The sequence below is a fragment of the Pavona decussata genome, unplaced genomic scaffold (genome assembly GCF_977016875.1).
Source record: "Pavona decussata unplaced genomic scaffold, jaPavDecu1.1 SCAFFOLD_194, whole genome shotgun sequence".
In the NCBI taxonomy this organism is placed as follows: Eukaryota; Metazoa; Cnidaria; class Anthozoa; order Scleractinia; family Agariciidae; genus Pavona; species Pavona decussata.
Window position 1 is genome coordinate 308,018 of NW_028145603.1, and position 17,681 is coordinate 325,698.

General features: G+C 36.8%; 1 long non-coding RNA gene across 1 annotated transcript; it reads right to left on the reverse strand.

The window, feature by feature from the left end:
- Nucleotides 1–12,826: 12,826 nt before the first annotated feature.
- LOC146461833 (uncharacterized) lies at nucleotides 12,827–16,400 on the reverse strand. The gene is made up of 3 exons (XR_014857304.1): nucleotides 16,292–16,400; nucleotides 14,628–14,690; nucleotides 12,827–13,205 (listed from the first exon to the last, which is right to left on the reverse strand). It is a non-coding gene; the product is annotated as an uncharacterized LOC146461833 (long non-coding RNA).
- Between the last annotated feature and the right edge of the window lie 1,281 nt (nucleotides 16,401–17,681).

Consider the following 17,681-nt stretch of genomic DNA (forward strand, 5'->3'; position numbering starts at 1 on the left):
AGATTCTCTAAAGTTTCTTCATTGTATATATAGTTTATATTTCATTGTTATTTCCCGTTATTATTATTTTTTTTATATATTATCACATTTTGCTCATATAATGAATACCCGCTGATATTATCCTGCCTGAAAAAACAGCCCATCGATGGTCGAAACTTCCTTAAAAGTTCCATTGCAGCTGTTCAAGGCTGGCATTTAGATTTGGCCTGAATTGAATGTTTTTTCTTAAATTAGGTGTTATTGATCATGTTTGTGGGTTATAACTGGTAAATGCTGATCACAACGGTATGATTTATCTCAAAAATGTTTCCTTTCATTTGTTATTGAAAGGTAAGTTTTAGATAATTGCTGTTTCTTTTTTTGCGGTAATTTGTGATGAAAGTTTCCACTTTTGGATTTTCGTTTAAATGTCAGCTTCATTAGCTTTCTGGTAGATTAAAATGATAAAACAGCTGCTTGGAACCTGCTGTTCAAATCAACATTTGAAATATGCTTTATCAATACGACGCAGATTCGGTTAGTAAACCATCAGCCTCAAGACTCGAGACTCTGTGAGGTTGCAATGGGGTAATCGCGGGTAAATCAAGGTACCCGAAAACAGCGAACCTTGCGGGAAATAAGCATTAACGTCCTGTATGTTCACGCCATCTTCTGCACTCTAATAATATAAAGCCTAATTAACCTCAGCTGGAGACATGTAATAGCCAAGGGGTGTACCGCCCTACACAGGTAATTAGCGGTAAAGTAGAATTAAGTTCATTTCTTGCGTGGTATATTTATTGCTTTCATAAAAGAACTATCATTCATATTGGCATAAAAACTAGACTTAGCAGACTGACTTAATTAGATTGAATTCCTCGTACGAAAGGTTAATATCAGTTTTCAGTGATCTGAAAAGTCAGATCAACAACAGATTCTTACTAACATGTAAAAGATACTCGAGGTGCATCACCAACCGTATCCTCTATTCTTTTGACAAAAAAAAAAACATTGTATCGTCATCCACTGATAAACAACCTCATACCTTATGTCACCTGATATCCTCTTGTACGATAACCACTCTGGTATAGCGGCTCTCTGTTTAAATATTTCGCCTCATTAACATATATTAGCATAAATTAGTGTAAAGGACAAAACTTTCTACTGAAAGATAAGTGATGATCTTCATAAATTGAAAAAGCTTGGCAATATTAGCATTTTCTTAGTAATTTGTGCGTATCCGTTGTAGGCTAAACAGTGTATTAATAAACGAACGTTATCAATAGGAAAATATGCATAGGAATATATGCATAACAATATATTGTATTCTTTATGAATTTCAGTATTATGAAAGAAAATTTCTCTGAAAATATTCCACATGTCACACCAATATTTACACTGACTACCAAGAGTGACATGTTCTTTTAGTTTAGAGTGTCCATTTGTGCGGAGCTGGTTGCTTGATGTATGCTAATGCGACAAAATGTAAACAATGACGTCAGCAAAAGTCTCTCTTAGAGTTTCTTCATTGGGTAGCTTTTAATTTGTTACTATTTCCCTTTATTATTAGTTTTTCATATTACAATGTTTTCCCCATAATTTATAATGAATACCATCCCGCTGATATTATCCTGTCGTCAAAGGAAAACAGACAATCGGTTGTCGAAGTTTCCTATAAAGTTTCCATTGCAGCTGTTCCAAGGTCGGCAATTAAGGTTTAGCTTAAGTTAAAAGTATTTCTTTTAGTTCTCATGTTGTCATAAGTTCAGGCTTCGATAGTCATGTTTGTATGTTCAAACGGATACATGTTTATCACAACCATATTGAATTTATCCCAAAATTGTTCCTTTATGTGTTGTTTAATTAAATGTCCTGCAGGACACGAAGAGTGGGGATTTTTCTTTCTGGTTTAACCGGCGCCTTTCTTGCGTATTTTTTTTCCCTGGTTCTGGGCCCCAAAACGGAGTTCGGCAGTTTTTCGCCTTTGTGAAAGAATGCCTTACTCAAAACGGCTTCAAATGGTTTTTGAAAGTCTAATTGATATAGCGATCAGTGACTAATGTACAATCCTGGGAGCCTGAGCCATACTTTTAAGAGTCTCTGCATGATATTTCCGCCACAAAAAAACCTCAAAAGGACATAATGCCCCTTTATGGTCTTGCCTGATTACATGCGTCCAAATGCATACATACTACATAGGCAAATAAGATCGTCCGAACAGATATTCCTGCGGGAACAATATCACTGCTGAGTGTCCCTGGAGAGTTTTTTGAAGTTACTGGAGTACAAAATCGCTCTTAAACTATCATGTGTTAGCGAAACTTTGCAGAAATGTCTCCTCAAATTTACTGAAAAAGAGAAATCCGGCACGTTTTCCGCTTATTTTTATTACGTAATAAGGTGAATCGAATGCAACCTTGATATGATCAGTTATTGATGGTTAGACCCCTTGTTCTAAGTATCTCACCAGAAATGAGCTCGGTGGGGCAGCTGGTAGCAGAAACAATTTGTCGGCCAGGGTTATTAGGTTTGTAAATTTTAGATTTAAAGTAAATGAATGCGGTTCTTGGACGTTTCACCGCCCTATTTATTTTTAGGTTGAAGTTTCCACAAATCCAGTCTCCCATACCAGCCTTTCTAACCAGTCTTAAGTTTTGCATAATTCTTATGTGAATCGAAATTTAAATTTTCGCGGGTAATAGTATTCCCATGCGTAGCTAAAAATAGACCGATCTGTAAAAACGCCCAGGAAAAGGCTTAGTATAGGAGCTGTACGCTGCGTACCCTGGGTGCCATAGACTTATCATAACTGGTTTCCGGTTTCGGTCAAGTCTTTGTGGTTCGGCCTTCGCTGCCTTCGACCGAAAAAGCGTTCTCGCCGCGCGCGAGAAAAACTTCTGGTATCCAGGATATACGCTCCGAGTATAATGGTCTCCTGTCTTCTAGCTTTGACTCGACCCTCCCACGTGAAAAACTCTTGTCTTTTATTCTTAAGTTCTCAGACTTTAATGTTTATGTCATGTTTATGTGCTAAATGATGACTCTGATTGTTCGAGCTGAACTCAGAGAAAATGCGTTAATTAAAAATATATGCCAAGTTATTAGCCAGGTCAAACTTAATTTGCAAACATCGTTGGGTGAAAAAGTGTGGCTTCGCCAAAAGTTAACATAGAGCTGCTTGGAATTGTACCAACATAAGGCTAGCCAGAAATAACTTAAAATTTTATTTCCTGATGCTCCTTTGTACATAGACTAGCCTTTTTTAAATAGACGTGAATCAAAGATACATCGATCATAACAAATCAAAGAGGTATCGCAACTTAAGTTCAATCTAAACTAACGACTATAAATCTATCAAATAATAATTATGCTAATAATGGCATTGATTATGTATCGAATATGAAAAAGTACATCAGTATTTATTACCATAAATACACAAAGTGCAGATATATCCATCAAATAGCTGTATTGAGTGGCGAGATAATGGCATAGCAATATAAAGAAAAGACTAGTTTTTTCTTTATGTCTTTATGTAATGTTTAAAACACGAGCAGCAGTTTTTTATCGGGATTTAAAACCACGAGGCGAAACCGAGTTACTTTAGACCCGATAAAACACGTGCTGCGAGTTTTTTGAACGGCTTCAAAAACATTCCTGGAAAAGCGTGTGTCAAGAGAGTTCATAACAATGATGTTTTTGTGAACGGTGGACATTATATTAGCATACAAGCAAAACATTAAACACCGCACACTAATAAGGAGGAGGTTTTATCGGATATAAAACCACTGCACGTGATGTTTTATTGGCCATTTGATAGGTCAATGGGCTTATGAATTATTAATGTATTTTTGAAGGTTTTGTCATTATGCTTTTTCTATGTCATTATGTTATGTTGTTCAACTTGTGACATAAAACGTCGACATAAATTTTTCTCTGGTGCATTTGCATGACCTCGCCCTGATGTCGTTATGTCGCTTGTGTAAATCAGGATTAATTGGTGATATTTAGCGGTAAAATAGAATTTTAAAAACGTTCACTTCTCAAGCGGTTGGTAACCTGACTCCGATAAAATAGAAGAGAGAAGGTAAGAGTTTATCAAAACACACTTGGCAGCTAAACGGATAATTGAAAAATTTGGTAAAGCAAAAAATGGTAAAAACGGAGACTAAACATGACGCCTTGAGGCGTTTCGCGGGATGCTTTGGTACTGGGTCGATGTAAACATTAGATGTTATAATTTGAATGGCTACCCACAATCACAATCAAATGTAAACACTCAGTTGAGTATTAAAACAATGTTACTTGTACTGCCTCCAAAAAATGATAACAGAATGGGGTTGGTAGAAAGAGTAACTTAGGTTCGACTTCTGATAGGAGCACTCGGATTTCCGAGTATCATCGCCTGTGTCATTTAAGCCAGCGACACACCTGGCGATCTTATACGCCGATTCGCCAAGTGTGCCCGTTCCCGAGATTTTCTACGCTCCTCGCTGCGAATCGCCAGCAAATTCAACCCATCAGGCTGGGCAATTTTATCACAATGACTTTTCGAAACTGCCACATCTCCGCGATCGGCGAAAAAAATCACCAAGTGTATCCGCAATAATCGGGGGCGCAAGCGATTTTCGCTGGCGATCAAATTCGCTGCGATCGGCGTATAAAATCGACAGGTGTGTCGCCGGCTTTACACTTACTATTGAATCGATGAAAGTGACACAAAAATGACTCACTCCGATCTATATTCCCGCTCGACTCAAGGCCGCTAATAGGCCTCTTTATAGAGCTTTTTATGACTGTCGTGGGTAGAAACTAGTTATTGCTATAGATACGTGCCAAAAAATAAATACAGTAAAAACCCGCAACTTAGAAACTGAAAATCAAGAACCTGTTAGCCTAAAATTTGGATTTTATACCCCCTATAAACAAGAACTTATTTAGCCTTTATTTTCTAAAATCGCATGTGTACATTACAGCTGCAGTGCAAGAATCAATATTTGAAGAAAAAAACAGATTCTCATTACTGTAAAAATGAGTTGGTTTTTTTTTTAATAAAAAAGAGTGCAAGACATTATGTAAATTTACACAGGGGGTAGAAAATGGAAAATAGGTCAACAACCATCTTGTTTTGCAGCTGAGATTTATTTGCTTTTCTCCAAAATTAAGAACCTATTTTAAGAACCTAAGTAGCCTAAAATTGTGTTAACTATCATTTATACATAGAACCTGTTTAGGCTACTTCCCAAAAATGTAGGTTCCTAGTACTAGTTGCGGTTTTTTTACTATATTTGAAGAGGAGAAACCACGCAAACTAAACGCAACAAGTTTATTTTCCAGCTATATGAAATTGAACAGTAGCTGGCTACAACAAACGCAACTGATATAACTTGGAAAATATTCACATCAAGGTTTGGCTTGAAAACTCGGGAGCATTCAAAAAGGGCTCCAGTATTCAAAGACGTTTCAAATAAGACGATATATGTAAATGAGGGAAAATGAAAACAATGGCGTCAATGATTTTTAATGATCATAAAAAAAACTGTAGTTATGAAGAGTTCATATAAATCTGGAAGCGGCTGTTCATAACAAAAATTTTGAAAAAAGGTAAATCATCTCAGCGACGCGTAGCTACAAGCGACGAGAGGTCAGTTTGTAGACAATGAACTGATCACACGACATCAAGCGAAGCTTTTTTGCACCGATTAAACGAGCTGATCCTTCAACATTCCTACATTCCGGGTATGGGGAGTGGGAAATTTGAGCCGGAGTTTCCATTGGTTCAAGTGAAATTCTTGCGAGTTTTTTTTTTTTTTTTTTTTTGGTAGTTTTGGGCCCCAAAATGGAGTTTAAGAGTTTTTTTTTTTTTTTTTGCGAGCCGGAGACATTTATCGTCGATACCCTGATATTTCCGCCAAAAATTCCAAAAATGGACATAATGCCCTTTTATAGTCTTGATTACATGCGGTCTACAAAAATTCGTAGGTGTAGTTAAACTCTTTATTATCGTTATCCGATGAAACTTTATCGTCGTGCCAAAATATATTAAACAATTAGATTATGAGCTCGAGATTTCTATCGTGCAATAGCTGATGAGGGCGCAGCCCTAACAGCTGTTGAGGCCTCAAATGTAATAAATGTCCCTAAATGTAATAAAGGTCCTAATTGTAATAACTTTTGGCCCTAAATGTAATAAAGGTCATTGACTGAGTCCCACCACGGTTTGACCTCATGTCTTTAATGATTGAATAGTGATGGCGTCATCAGTCAGGCAAATGGCCAAAATTTCCCTTCCTTTGCTAATTTTCACTTGAATTTATTTTGTCAATGTCTTATGGTAGCAGCATACAACCTAAAACGACCTTGCTTCATCGTGCTCAAATAATGGAAAGTTAACGCGAATTTTCGAAAAATTTACGTTAATTTCCGCGTACCTTTGAAGCCTTTGCAAATAGTGTTTGTGTTTAAACAGTCAGATGTTTAAGTTGGATTATATTGTAGTGTTTGGAAGCTCATTTTCGCAGACTATTCTGTGACTCATTTATCAAAAATAGTTCTGAAGCTTACATAGAAAATCTGTAATAAACTGTTTTACTAACTTTCTTACTTTGATTTTGTAGCAGGGATATTACTTTTAATGACTTCTCATAATCCGCCTAACTGCACGATTTTCCAGGCCTATAAAATTACATTCTCAAATTCCACAAGCAATTTTCCTATGACCTTACAAACCCTGCTTTGAAGAAAACTAGAGAAATGAAGTCATAAACACTTTTTTGATGTACAAATTTTAGGCAAACAGAAAGACTCGACAGAAACAATTAAAGGCATACATAAAGCAGACTTCACCTCAAGCTAACAGGCCATTGAAGACATTTTTTTTTCCAGTTTTGCCACTGTTCAAAGGTTAAAGCAGATGCAAGTGCGGAACATTTTACACTCGGGTTCCCCCGTGACATTTTTCACATCCATTCGTTGTGTACCCAAAGAGATCACAAGGTGAAACATCTTAATTAAAAAGGCCTTAGTTACAATTTACTACTTCTGTTGTTACTACCTAACTAGTGTTGCTGTTGCCCCCTGTAAAATAGGACCTGCAGATTAAAATGGCATAAGTGACACTTGAAGTAAGGCTTTTATTTCAGTGAGTTCTGAGTATTCAAGGTAAAATGTAATCGGGATCCCCTAGACACATTTTGGTCTTCTTGCTTTTGTATAATAAATGCAGTTAAATCTCACATATTTATCACTGTGATTTCATGTGGAGCAGAACATATATTACATTCGAGACCTTTATTACATTTAGGGCCAAAAGTATTACACTTAGGACCTTTATTACATTTAGGGACATTTATTACATTTGAGGCCTCAGCCCGAATCAGTTGTCCCGCATAGATATCGAGAGCGAGTAATCTAAGTACTTTAGTATAAATCTACTACTCGTTCAAAACTAAAAAAGTAAATTATCTATATCCTCATCGCAGACACTTCGAAAACGCGACTAAGCGGCCGCCATTTTGTTGAAAACCGCTACTCACTATCTATCACAGAATAGATAGCGAGTAGCTAGCCAACAGAGAACGGCATTCGTGATAGAACACTAGTAGATTTATACTAAATAGCGTTATAACCCTTTACCAATGTCACAAATATAACTCAATATGAGTGATGCATTTGGACAAAAGACTTTTTGTTTGTTTCTTTTGGATTTTAGAACAATGATAGTCATTTCCAACCTTTGTTTCAGGACTTTTTTTTAAACGTCAATTGGGAAGGAAACGATGAGTTCGGTTAGTGTTGATTGACTTTGATGTTACCATGGCAACCAATTCTTGACAGGTATTTTCAGATGGTAGAAAATCCCATTTTAAAATGAAGAAATGTTACCTTTCTCTTTTTTTACCTTTCTTGCTGTAACTTTAAGTGTTCCAAAACACGATTGCAAATATTCCCACCTCGACGTGACCACCACGCAAGATGATCATACGCTCACAGCTTGAGCTTGGGCTACCTGTGGTCTTACTAGGTTATTCAGATATTAGCATACCCGGATGGATAAACATTTTTTTAGAACGTGGAATCCTACTCATCCGACAAAGGTTTCTTTCGGCACATCAAAAATTCAGCTTGAATAGAGGTTACAAAAAGAGTGGAAATCAATAAGCGTGTTTATTTAACTCTTATGTCCAACTCCCTTAGGCCTTAGTAGTGGTTCCTAAAAAGAGGCTTGCTCAAGTAGAGGTGTTGGAGTACTTGGAGTACTCGGTGCGGAAGGGAGAATCAAGGGCGCACCGCAGTCTTTCCAAGTATCTCAGTAAAATGATCTCGATGGGACAGCTGATAACAGAAACAGCTCGTCGGTCAAGGTTGTTAGGTTGGTAATTTTTAGATTTGAAGTAAATGCATGAGGTAGTTGGAGTAGTGAAATTTAGGTTTTGAGCTGTTTGGTAATTAGATCGTGAATAGTTTCCTTAACAACTTTTTTGTTGGCCTGACTGAGATCTTTGCCAGCAACTTCATTCAGCAAAGAAGAACTTGATCGGATTTACTGTGTCTTCTCAAACCCCACGTGAAAAACTCCATCTCGTATTCTCAATTTCTTAGACTTCGACATTTATGAAGTAATGACCCTGAAAAAAAAAATTTGCCAAATTATTAGCTAGTTCAAGCTCGAAAAAAATTTATTTATTTATTTATATACATTATTTAAACAGAAATTCCAGTTCAGCGTAGCTGGTTTAAATGGAGATCTGTATAAAATAATAAGAATAAATAATCAAATATAGAAATGAAAGCAAAAAATCATTCAGAGAGTTCATGAAGGTGAGAAATTAACTAAGGTGATTTAGATGTTTCTTTACTCTCAGTTTAAAACTAGTGAGAGACTGATCATGACGTAAGTTACGAGGAAGAGTGTTCCAGGATTTGGCGGCATTGTACTTAAAAGATGTTTGAAATTTAGCAGTCTTGGCAAGAGGCAGGCGAATAAGGACTTTGTTCCTAGTGTTGTAGTTATGGTTCTGCTCCGAGGAGCGGAAGTCATCTAGCAGATAAGCTGGGGCCAAGCCATTGATACACTTATAGACCTGTATGCACTTTTGGTATTCTCTGCGGCATTGAAGGGATGGCCACTTCAATGTTTGCTGTATATCGACCGACCGGTATCAGTAGCCTTGCGACCCACAATTATTCCCGCAGCTCGCTTGAGAAGACGGTCAAGGTAGATCTTGTTTCCCTGACCGCAACCATCCCACACAACGCAACAGTAATCGAATAATGGTAGAACCATCGCATTAAATAGAGTAATGCAAGCTCCTTTTGGGATGACTTTCCGGGCTCTACGAAGCATTCCAAGGCGGGACGAGATTTTATTTCCGATATGATCAATGTGTTCGTTCCAATTTAGGCAAGGATCCAGAAACACGCCCAGATATTTAAATTTGTATACCCTTTCAAGATCTGTGTCATTAACACTAACTGCGAATGACTGGACTGAGCTCAATTTTTGGTGAGTTCCCAAAAGCATAACTTTGGTCTTCGAGTGATTTAACATGAGATAGTTTTGGTTCAACCATCCGACAACGTGGTCGAGGTCTTGGGACAAAGCAGCCTCAATAGCTTGCACAGAACTGCTTTCAAAAAACAACAGGGTGTCGTCAGCGTAAAGATGGACTTTACAGTACTTTGTAACTGACGGTAGATCGTTAATATACATTATGAACAATAGAGGTCCCAAGACAGACCCCTGGGGCACACCATATAAAATGGGTTCAGCGTCAGATTGCATGCCATTTATGATAACACTTTGGGTTCTATTAGTAAGATACGCATTGAACCAATTCACTGAAGATTTACTTAGGCCAAAATCTGCTAATTTCATAAGTAGTAAATCGTGGTCGAGGGTATCGAAAGCCTTAGATAGGTCCAGAAATGCTAGGCCTGTAAGTTTTCCTTTGTCGATGTCGGTGAAATAGTGAAGCCTCTCCAAAAGTTAACATAGAGCTGCGTGGAACTGTGCCAAAATAAGCACCATAAGGTTAACCAGCAATTAGTTTAAGTTTTATTTCTTGAAGCCCCTTTGTACAAAGACTAGCCTTTTTAAATAGACATGAATCAAAGATACATCGATCAAAACTGATCAAATAAGTATCAAAACTTTATTTCAATCTAAACTAACGACTCTAAATCTAACACATATGCAAATAATGGCATTAATTATGTATCGAATCTGAAAAAGTACACCAGTATAAATTATCATAATACCATCAAATAGCTGTATTGTGACTACAGTGTTATTAACTAGAAATCAGATAACGATTATAATATCATCCTCTCTTGAATATCATCCAATATGTATTAAAATTTCACGTCTTACAGTTAAAATCAGGGGAAAATATTAAATACTATTCACAATATTAATAACCAATTGTGACAAAATGAGGAAGCAACGTTTCGATGTCTACATAACATCAGTTTCAAGTTCAGCTAAAGCAAAATGATCTTAGATCAGTTTTCAATAGCCCACTTTGAAAATGAGTGATGGCCTGGGTCGAGAGTAACTGCCCAAGTGATTGTGGGATTGTTTGGGGGGACGCAAAAATGCGAAGATAATAGCCAACGTCCCCCCAAACCTTCCCACAATCGCTTGGGCAGCTACTCTCGACCCAGGCCATCACTCTTTTTCAAAGTGGGCTATTGATTGTCGTTCAACCAAACGCTAAGTAATTGCTTCAACCAATCACAACAGACGTAGCAACAAGCACATGTAACCGGCGCCAAGCGCGGCAAGAACAGTATGGACAAGTCACGATTGGTTTTGGTTTTGGTTCTCATTGGCTGAGAAAGAATGGCGCGAGTTTTACTAAGTAAAATTGATTTCTACAATCAACTGAAAACACCTAACTTCATATACGTAAATACATGTATAACCACAGATTGTACTTAAGAAGTTTTAAATGCTATAAATAAGTTACCTAAATTAATTACTGTACACCCATCTAGCTAAAAAGGTGAACATCCTTTAAAAATTCAAAATGACTTAAGGAGCGGTTTTCAAATGAGTGTCGAAAGTACTTTCGCTTATGCTTTGGTTTCGTTCACTGCTTTCTGTAATTTGTTGCCAAAGTTCGCACCAAACTAATCGTGGTTTGCCTGCACACGTTTTCCTGCGCTCGGCGTCGGTTGCACGTGTTTACTTCAGGGTTTGATTGGTTTATTGTGCTGTTTGCGTCTGTTGTGATTGGCCAGAGTAGTTACTTTCGCTTTGGTTTTACGACGCTCAAATAAAAACCGTACGGCTCTATTTAACAATTATTTACCGATGCTGCAAATCAGTTTTATCCGAAAGGACACCGACACAAGGTGAAAAGTAAACACTATATTTAGTTTGTGTAGTTGGTGTCTACTACCATCAAATATTTGTTTCGCGCTCCTCGGATAAATTTCGGCAGTGTATTGTGCCCCTCTGTCCTGAAAGTTTCTTCCGTGCGAGGTCTCAGTATCACTATTTTATGCCTCGAGTGGTGGGCAAGCTGCTATTTCTGCCAATTACTCTTTTTTGTAGCTGTCGTTTTTCTAAAACTGAAGTTTTACACATAAGGTGATAATTGCTAAGTTAAAATAACGTTAAAATAACTCGTTCAGGAGGAAAGGCGCGCGCTAATAACGCAAGAAATTATGCGTAGTAAGAATGCGCAATGTAAGCATGGAATCCCCTTAACAATAGACTATCGATATTCCTACAATAGGCTTTTATTGAAGAACAATACTGAAGAGACATCTTAACTTAGGAGGGCTTCGTGAATCTGGCCGGCCTTGCATGCGCCTATCACAGGAACGTGCTCTAGATTTCAGTATCCACTCTTCCCTCGTCTATCAAACATCTCACAAAGACTTTCGCACTGCCATTCTGAAATAATATTTTTCAGTCATTTTTATCAATTGTTTTTGTCTAACTAAATTGCAACATCAAATTAAGAGGGATCTGTGCCAATTGCTGGCATAAACAACACAAAAAAACTCAATTGCAGTTAAGACACATCATTGTAAAACGTAAAATGGATAATACTTCAAGATTCTAAATTTTTATTTGTCAAGCTTTCATCTATTATAATCCGTTTGCAATATGAAAATGACTTAAATGACGAACCACACTGCCGAGTGCAATAAACCATTTTATTTTTTGAAATTTACTTGGCAAGTTCTTTTTCTAGTGCACTCGTTTTCATTCTTTATTTTCGTTAAAGAAATCAACGTTAATCTAAGACTTCCAGATTAATCGATAACAAAATTACATGGCAACAAATACCTTTAGTAATCACAAGGCACCAAGGGGAATAATCTCAACTTGTCTCTGCTGACGCCGAAAAAGTGAAACGAGAGCTCTTTTAAAGTCTGGAATTCTGACTGAATATAAAATAGGATTGACAAGGGAGTTTGCAAAAAACAAAACGGTGAAAGCGTGGCCAAGATGAAGCCTTACCCGATAAGAAATAAAGAAAGGTAAATAGACCGACAGTAGAGGAAATATCGTATATGGAAGCCACAACACTAAAGATAACACAGTCACAATTAACAATGTCTTGGTTAGTTTTCTCTCTCTGCTTGCTGCACCATGGTGCTGAGGATGAGCCCCACAAGAAATTTTGACAGCAATTGACACATAAGAAACACAAATGACAAATAAACAAAAACCATCAAATATACTCCAAATATAGTCAGAGCTCACCGAGTTGCGAAGAAAATAAACAGCAATTATTAACAGCCCAGATGTAACCCAAATGATTGTAATAAGAAATCCAAATACCCACTTTTTAAAAATACGATGTCTGAAAGGATGAAATGTCGCGTGCGCTCGTTCTAACGAGATCGCAGCAAGGTTTGTCAGAGAAGCTGGAATAAACAACAACAGTATGTACATGAAAGTAACAGGAGGAAGTCTTCGGGTATCCCATAAGGAGCATGACTCTCTTAACGATATAAAATATGTGATTTCTGAACATCCTCCTACAAACATATCTGCAACTGCCAGGTTGATCACCAGGTACATGCTTCGCTTACGAAGACTGCGGTTTTTGATAAAAACAATAATTGTGAGGATATTAAGTGTTACTATAGCAACAGACTCGGTCATGATTACTGTAAGCCAGGCAATGCACTCATATGAAGAAAGCTCCAGGAAACTTGCTTCATTTTGTGTTCCGTTTTCTTGGTTAGAAACATTAACCATCTCTCTGAAATAAAATAAAGCGAAGCGATTGTATCAGGATGAATTGTTTCTTTGTTGATTTATATCTGTTTGTCAAAAGCGTCTACATATTCATAGATTTGTAAATGGAAACCGAAGTAATGCTACTAAGCTAGATAGCATTCACTATCCATGGCCACCTCTTTTCCAGCTGTAGAATCTGGTTATTGCACTGAAATTTTACATTATAAATTTCAAAGAAAAGAAACAGTCATAATTCAGTCATAATTCGTCTTCTTATCAGATGGATATTTTTAGTTTTATTGATAGTCATGTTAGAATTTGACATACATTGTATTTTTAGCTCTCACATTTCTATGTACACTTCCTCCTACATTGTATTAGTTTTGTAAGAATTTTTTAGATAGAGGGCCACAAGTTTATTAGTTTCCTCAACTATTAAAGTGCCCCTGGGACGAAAATTTCATTTTCCATCTTTTTTGCATTTTCGTGTAGAATTTGACCTTCTCACTCATGTTACCAAATTTCAATCCTTTACGGCGATTGGAAGTATTTTTTTTAGCTTTTTATTCGAGATTTCACGGCCGCCATTACTTGGCCTTCTTCCCGAAGTTAGGGCTCAAATTACAGGAAGTCACGTCATTGGCTCAACACGAAAAATTCCACATGGCTAATTTTCATATCGATTCTACTTCATAAACTGTATTCTGTTGTTATTTAGTTCGCAACAGCAGAATACAGTTTATGAAGTAGAATCCATATGAAAATTAGCCATGTGGAATGTGGAATGAGCCAATGACGTGACTTCCTGTAATCTGAGCCTTAACTTCCGGAACAAGGCCAAGTAATGGCGGCCGTAAAATCTCTAATAAAAAGCTAAAAAAAATACTTCCAATCGCCGTAAAGGATTAAAATTTGGTAACCTGAGTAAGAAGGTCATATTCTACACGAAAATGCAAAAAGATGAAAACCGAAATTTTCGTCCCAGGGGCACTTTAAAGGAAACAGATGGAAGTCTTCCCTAGTGGTGTGACAAGCCAGTGATCCCAGAAACACATTCAAGCACGCACGATTCTATATTAACTTTTTTGAAGGCAAGCGCAAAGAAAAGTTCAAAACATTTTGCCTGTCCAATTTGTGCACGCGTTTCACAGGGGCGAGAGTTATGCTTCGTACGACATCATATAACAGTCGTTAACTACCGATCACTGATTGTGCATGATGTTGCATTAAACACGCATCAATACGTTTTCCTATTTTGCAAGGAAAAGTTTCAAATGTCGTTTCCGTTTAAAATAAGCTGCCATTTTGTCCATTTGTAACATTAATGTCACAGTTACTAGGAAATGCGAGATACTATTCAAGACGTGTCACAAACTACTTTAAATAAAAACTAAATAACCTAAAAAAAAAAGCCCTTTCAGAATAAGAATTTTTCATTACATACCTTAACATGAAGCAAAAATCCGACTCGTCAGAGCGGGAAATAATTCTGAAAAAATACTTCCCTCTATAACGGGAAATGTATGTTAAATTCAGTATTTATATATATTTTTTTAAACATTACAAAGAAAAGTTAGTGATACTTTGATTTCTGGTCTCATAATTGATGCTTTTTTGTTACTAGAGAACTAATTGTTTTCACATCTACCAAGGATATAACATGGACGAAAATAAAGTTGGATGATAAAGTGGACCGTTAAATCCAAGATGGCGGCTGTACATTTTCCTTCGATGTCTTGGGAACCTAACACAGCCAGTAGGCACAAAGGAAGCCATATTTTTTTTTTCGACATTCCTCTCTCTACCAAGAACATTGCCTATGCTAGGTTTTAAATTTATAGAACTTTTCTGCGTGTTTTAATTTGTACTTTTAGGTTTTTTATACGCTTGGGATTTTGGGGAAATGTCCCAGTCACCATATTTTTCGTTGTGGTAGTTTAACATCAAGGCTATGTCTATACTATGCTGGATTGCATTTTACGCGAACAGAACAACCACAGCAGAACCATTGCCGCCGCCATATACTTCTCCTGGAATCCAATCCTCGCTCCTCGTTATTGACTTCGGTTTCGGCTCGAGTCTCTCTTCACACAACTCAAGAAAGTGCTACGAAAACCTATCTGATATGTGACGATTCACTTTGAAGACCGCGAAGGAACGCAGCATCGCTCCGGCACAAAAATCGATACGAAATCGACGTTTTAATTTTGTGTGTGAACGGTAGCGCTATTCGATGTGTTTTTGGTGTCAGCACAAGAGCTATCCGGTATAATGTAGACATAGCATTACCCTGTGTAGCTGGCCGTATTGTCCGCGCGGGTTGGTATATTTTATTGTGGCGGAGAAGCCTTGAGCGATGTTAGCCACGAAAATTAGCCTCCGCCTAGACTCGTTATAAGTCGACTTCTTATGGCGACGAAAGAGAGCATTACTAGAAAACCAAAAGGGACTTCGGGACAATCTTCGGCAAAAATCCCTCCAGCTCCACGAGCCAATTAATCTGATTCCGGTGTAAAAAATCCGAATTATGAACAAACTTCAGAAGTAAAAACATTTTTGTTTGGCACTAACTATTGTTAACGTTATGAACAAACTTGCTGTGATGAATTATCCACAACAAGTCAGCAGGTGTCCTGAGCTTTTCTAAAAAGTCCTATGAAAATATATAAAACGCCCTCGTTTTGGACAAGCAGATTTCTCAAGGAAACTAACTAGTTTGACAAATTTTGTTGCCCGCACGCACTCCATAATATATATAACGTTATATAATAACTTGGAAATACGCAAAACTGCCACTTTTTTACTCTAGTAATCTTCTCGAGATGCAAATTTTTCCTTATAAAGATTTTAGTTTCCACAGCTGTTTTGTGTGTTATTGAGCAGCCAAATTCGGAACTACACAAGAGAATAAAAAAAAAAAAGACTGTCGCATTCTAACCCGTTATTAAGAAAAACTAGCAAGCTCATGTGCAAGCAGGTCTTATTCTGGTACTGGTACCACCGTCGTATCTAAACAACACTTTAGTGTTCGTAACATCTTAAAAAACAGACAGCTGACTTGGTGTTCTTCATCGAGTTTTCTGAGTTCCCTTAGCTTAAATAGCTTACCTGAGTGAAGGTTGCTGAGCAGTGGTGATTCTAGTTCGGATATCCGGCGGAGAAAAGCGCTTTCAAAATGTAACTCGAAAAAGAAAAACTGAGTAAAGGGTAATTTAGCAGGATACGTGCTGTGAATAATGTAAGCCGGTAATAATAGTTTCCTGTTTTAATCTCTTACCTCTCTGCGTAAATAAACTTGTCAATCACTTACACGAAGCCTGGTTGACATCAGCGACATGACATTAAACAAAAGAAAAAACTGATCTTTTCTTTATGTCGTTATGCCCATGTCATTATGTCGAGTGTTGCTAGTGTGAGCCAGGCTTTACACACTGGCATAGAGAACATACGTGTGTGTCTTAAAGACCTAGGACAGCTATTATTCACAGGAAACAGACTATGAAGTTTGTGATATAGCGGATATTTCAGCTAATGCTTCGCCTCATTATTTCAACATTATAATTAGCATAAAGGACAAAACTGGCTAATGGCAGATAAATAGTTTTCATAGCTTGGCAAAAGGAGCATTTTCGGAAAATTTGTGTCCGGCAGGTTAGAAAGTAATTTGATAAACGAACGTCATGAGTATCAAAAACTGGCAAAGAATGTATGGCACCTCTTGCCACCAAGCCATACACAAAAAGTCTTTGTAAATTTGCGTTATCTAATCAAATTTCTCAGTCGCATCAATATTTAAACTGAATACCAAGAGTGACCTGTTCTTTTAGTTTAGAGTGTCCATTTGTTCGGAGCTGGTTGTTTGATATATTATTATTATTATTATTATTATTATTATTATTATTATTATTATTATTATTATTATTATTATTATTATTATTATTATTACTATTATTATTATTATTATTATTATTATTTTTATTATTATTATTATTATTATTATTATTATTATTGTTATTATTATTGTTATTATTATTTTATCACGGTTTGTCCATATGCTATAATGAGTACCCGATGATATTATCTTGTCAATCGATGGTCGAAAACTTCCGTTGCAGCTGTTCCAAGGCTGGTATTTTAAATTTTAAACTTAAAAGTTTGGTCTCAGTTCAAAGCTTTTTCTTCATTTGGTGGAATAAAGCCTCAATAGTCATATTTTGGGGGTGTTATTTTGAGTTCATGTCCATCACAACCATATAATTTTTCTCAAAAATATTCCTTTCATTTTTTTTTAATTGTAGTCGAGGACAATTGCTGTTCGTTTCTGCGGCAATTTGTTTCCACTTTTTGGTCTTCGTTAAAATATCTGCTTCCTTAGCTTTTTGATTTGGTGATTAAAATGATATTTTTTTGGTCACAAAAACACTGCTGTTTTGAATAGTCCATGCTGATCTATCTGGAACCGGCTGTTCAAATCAAAATTTGAATATGCGCAAACGAC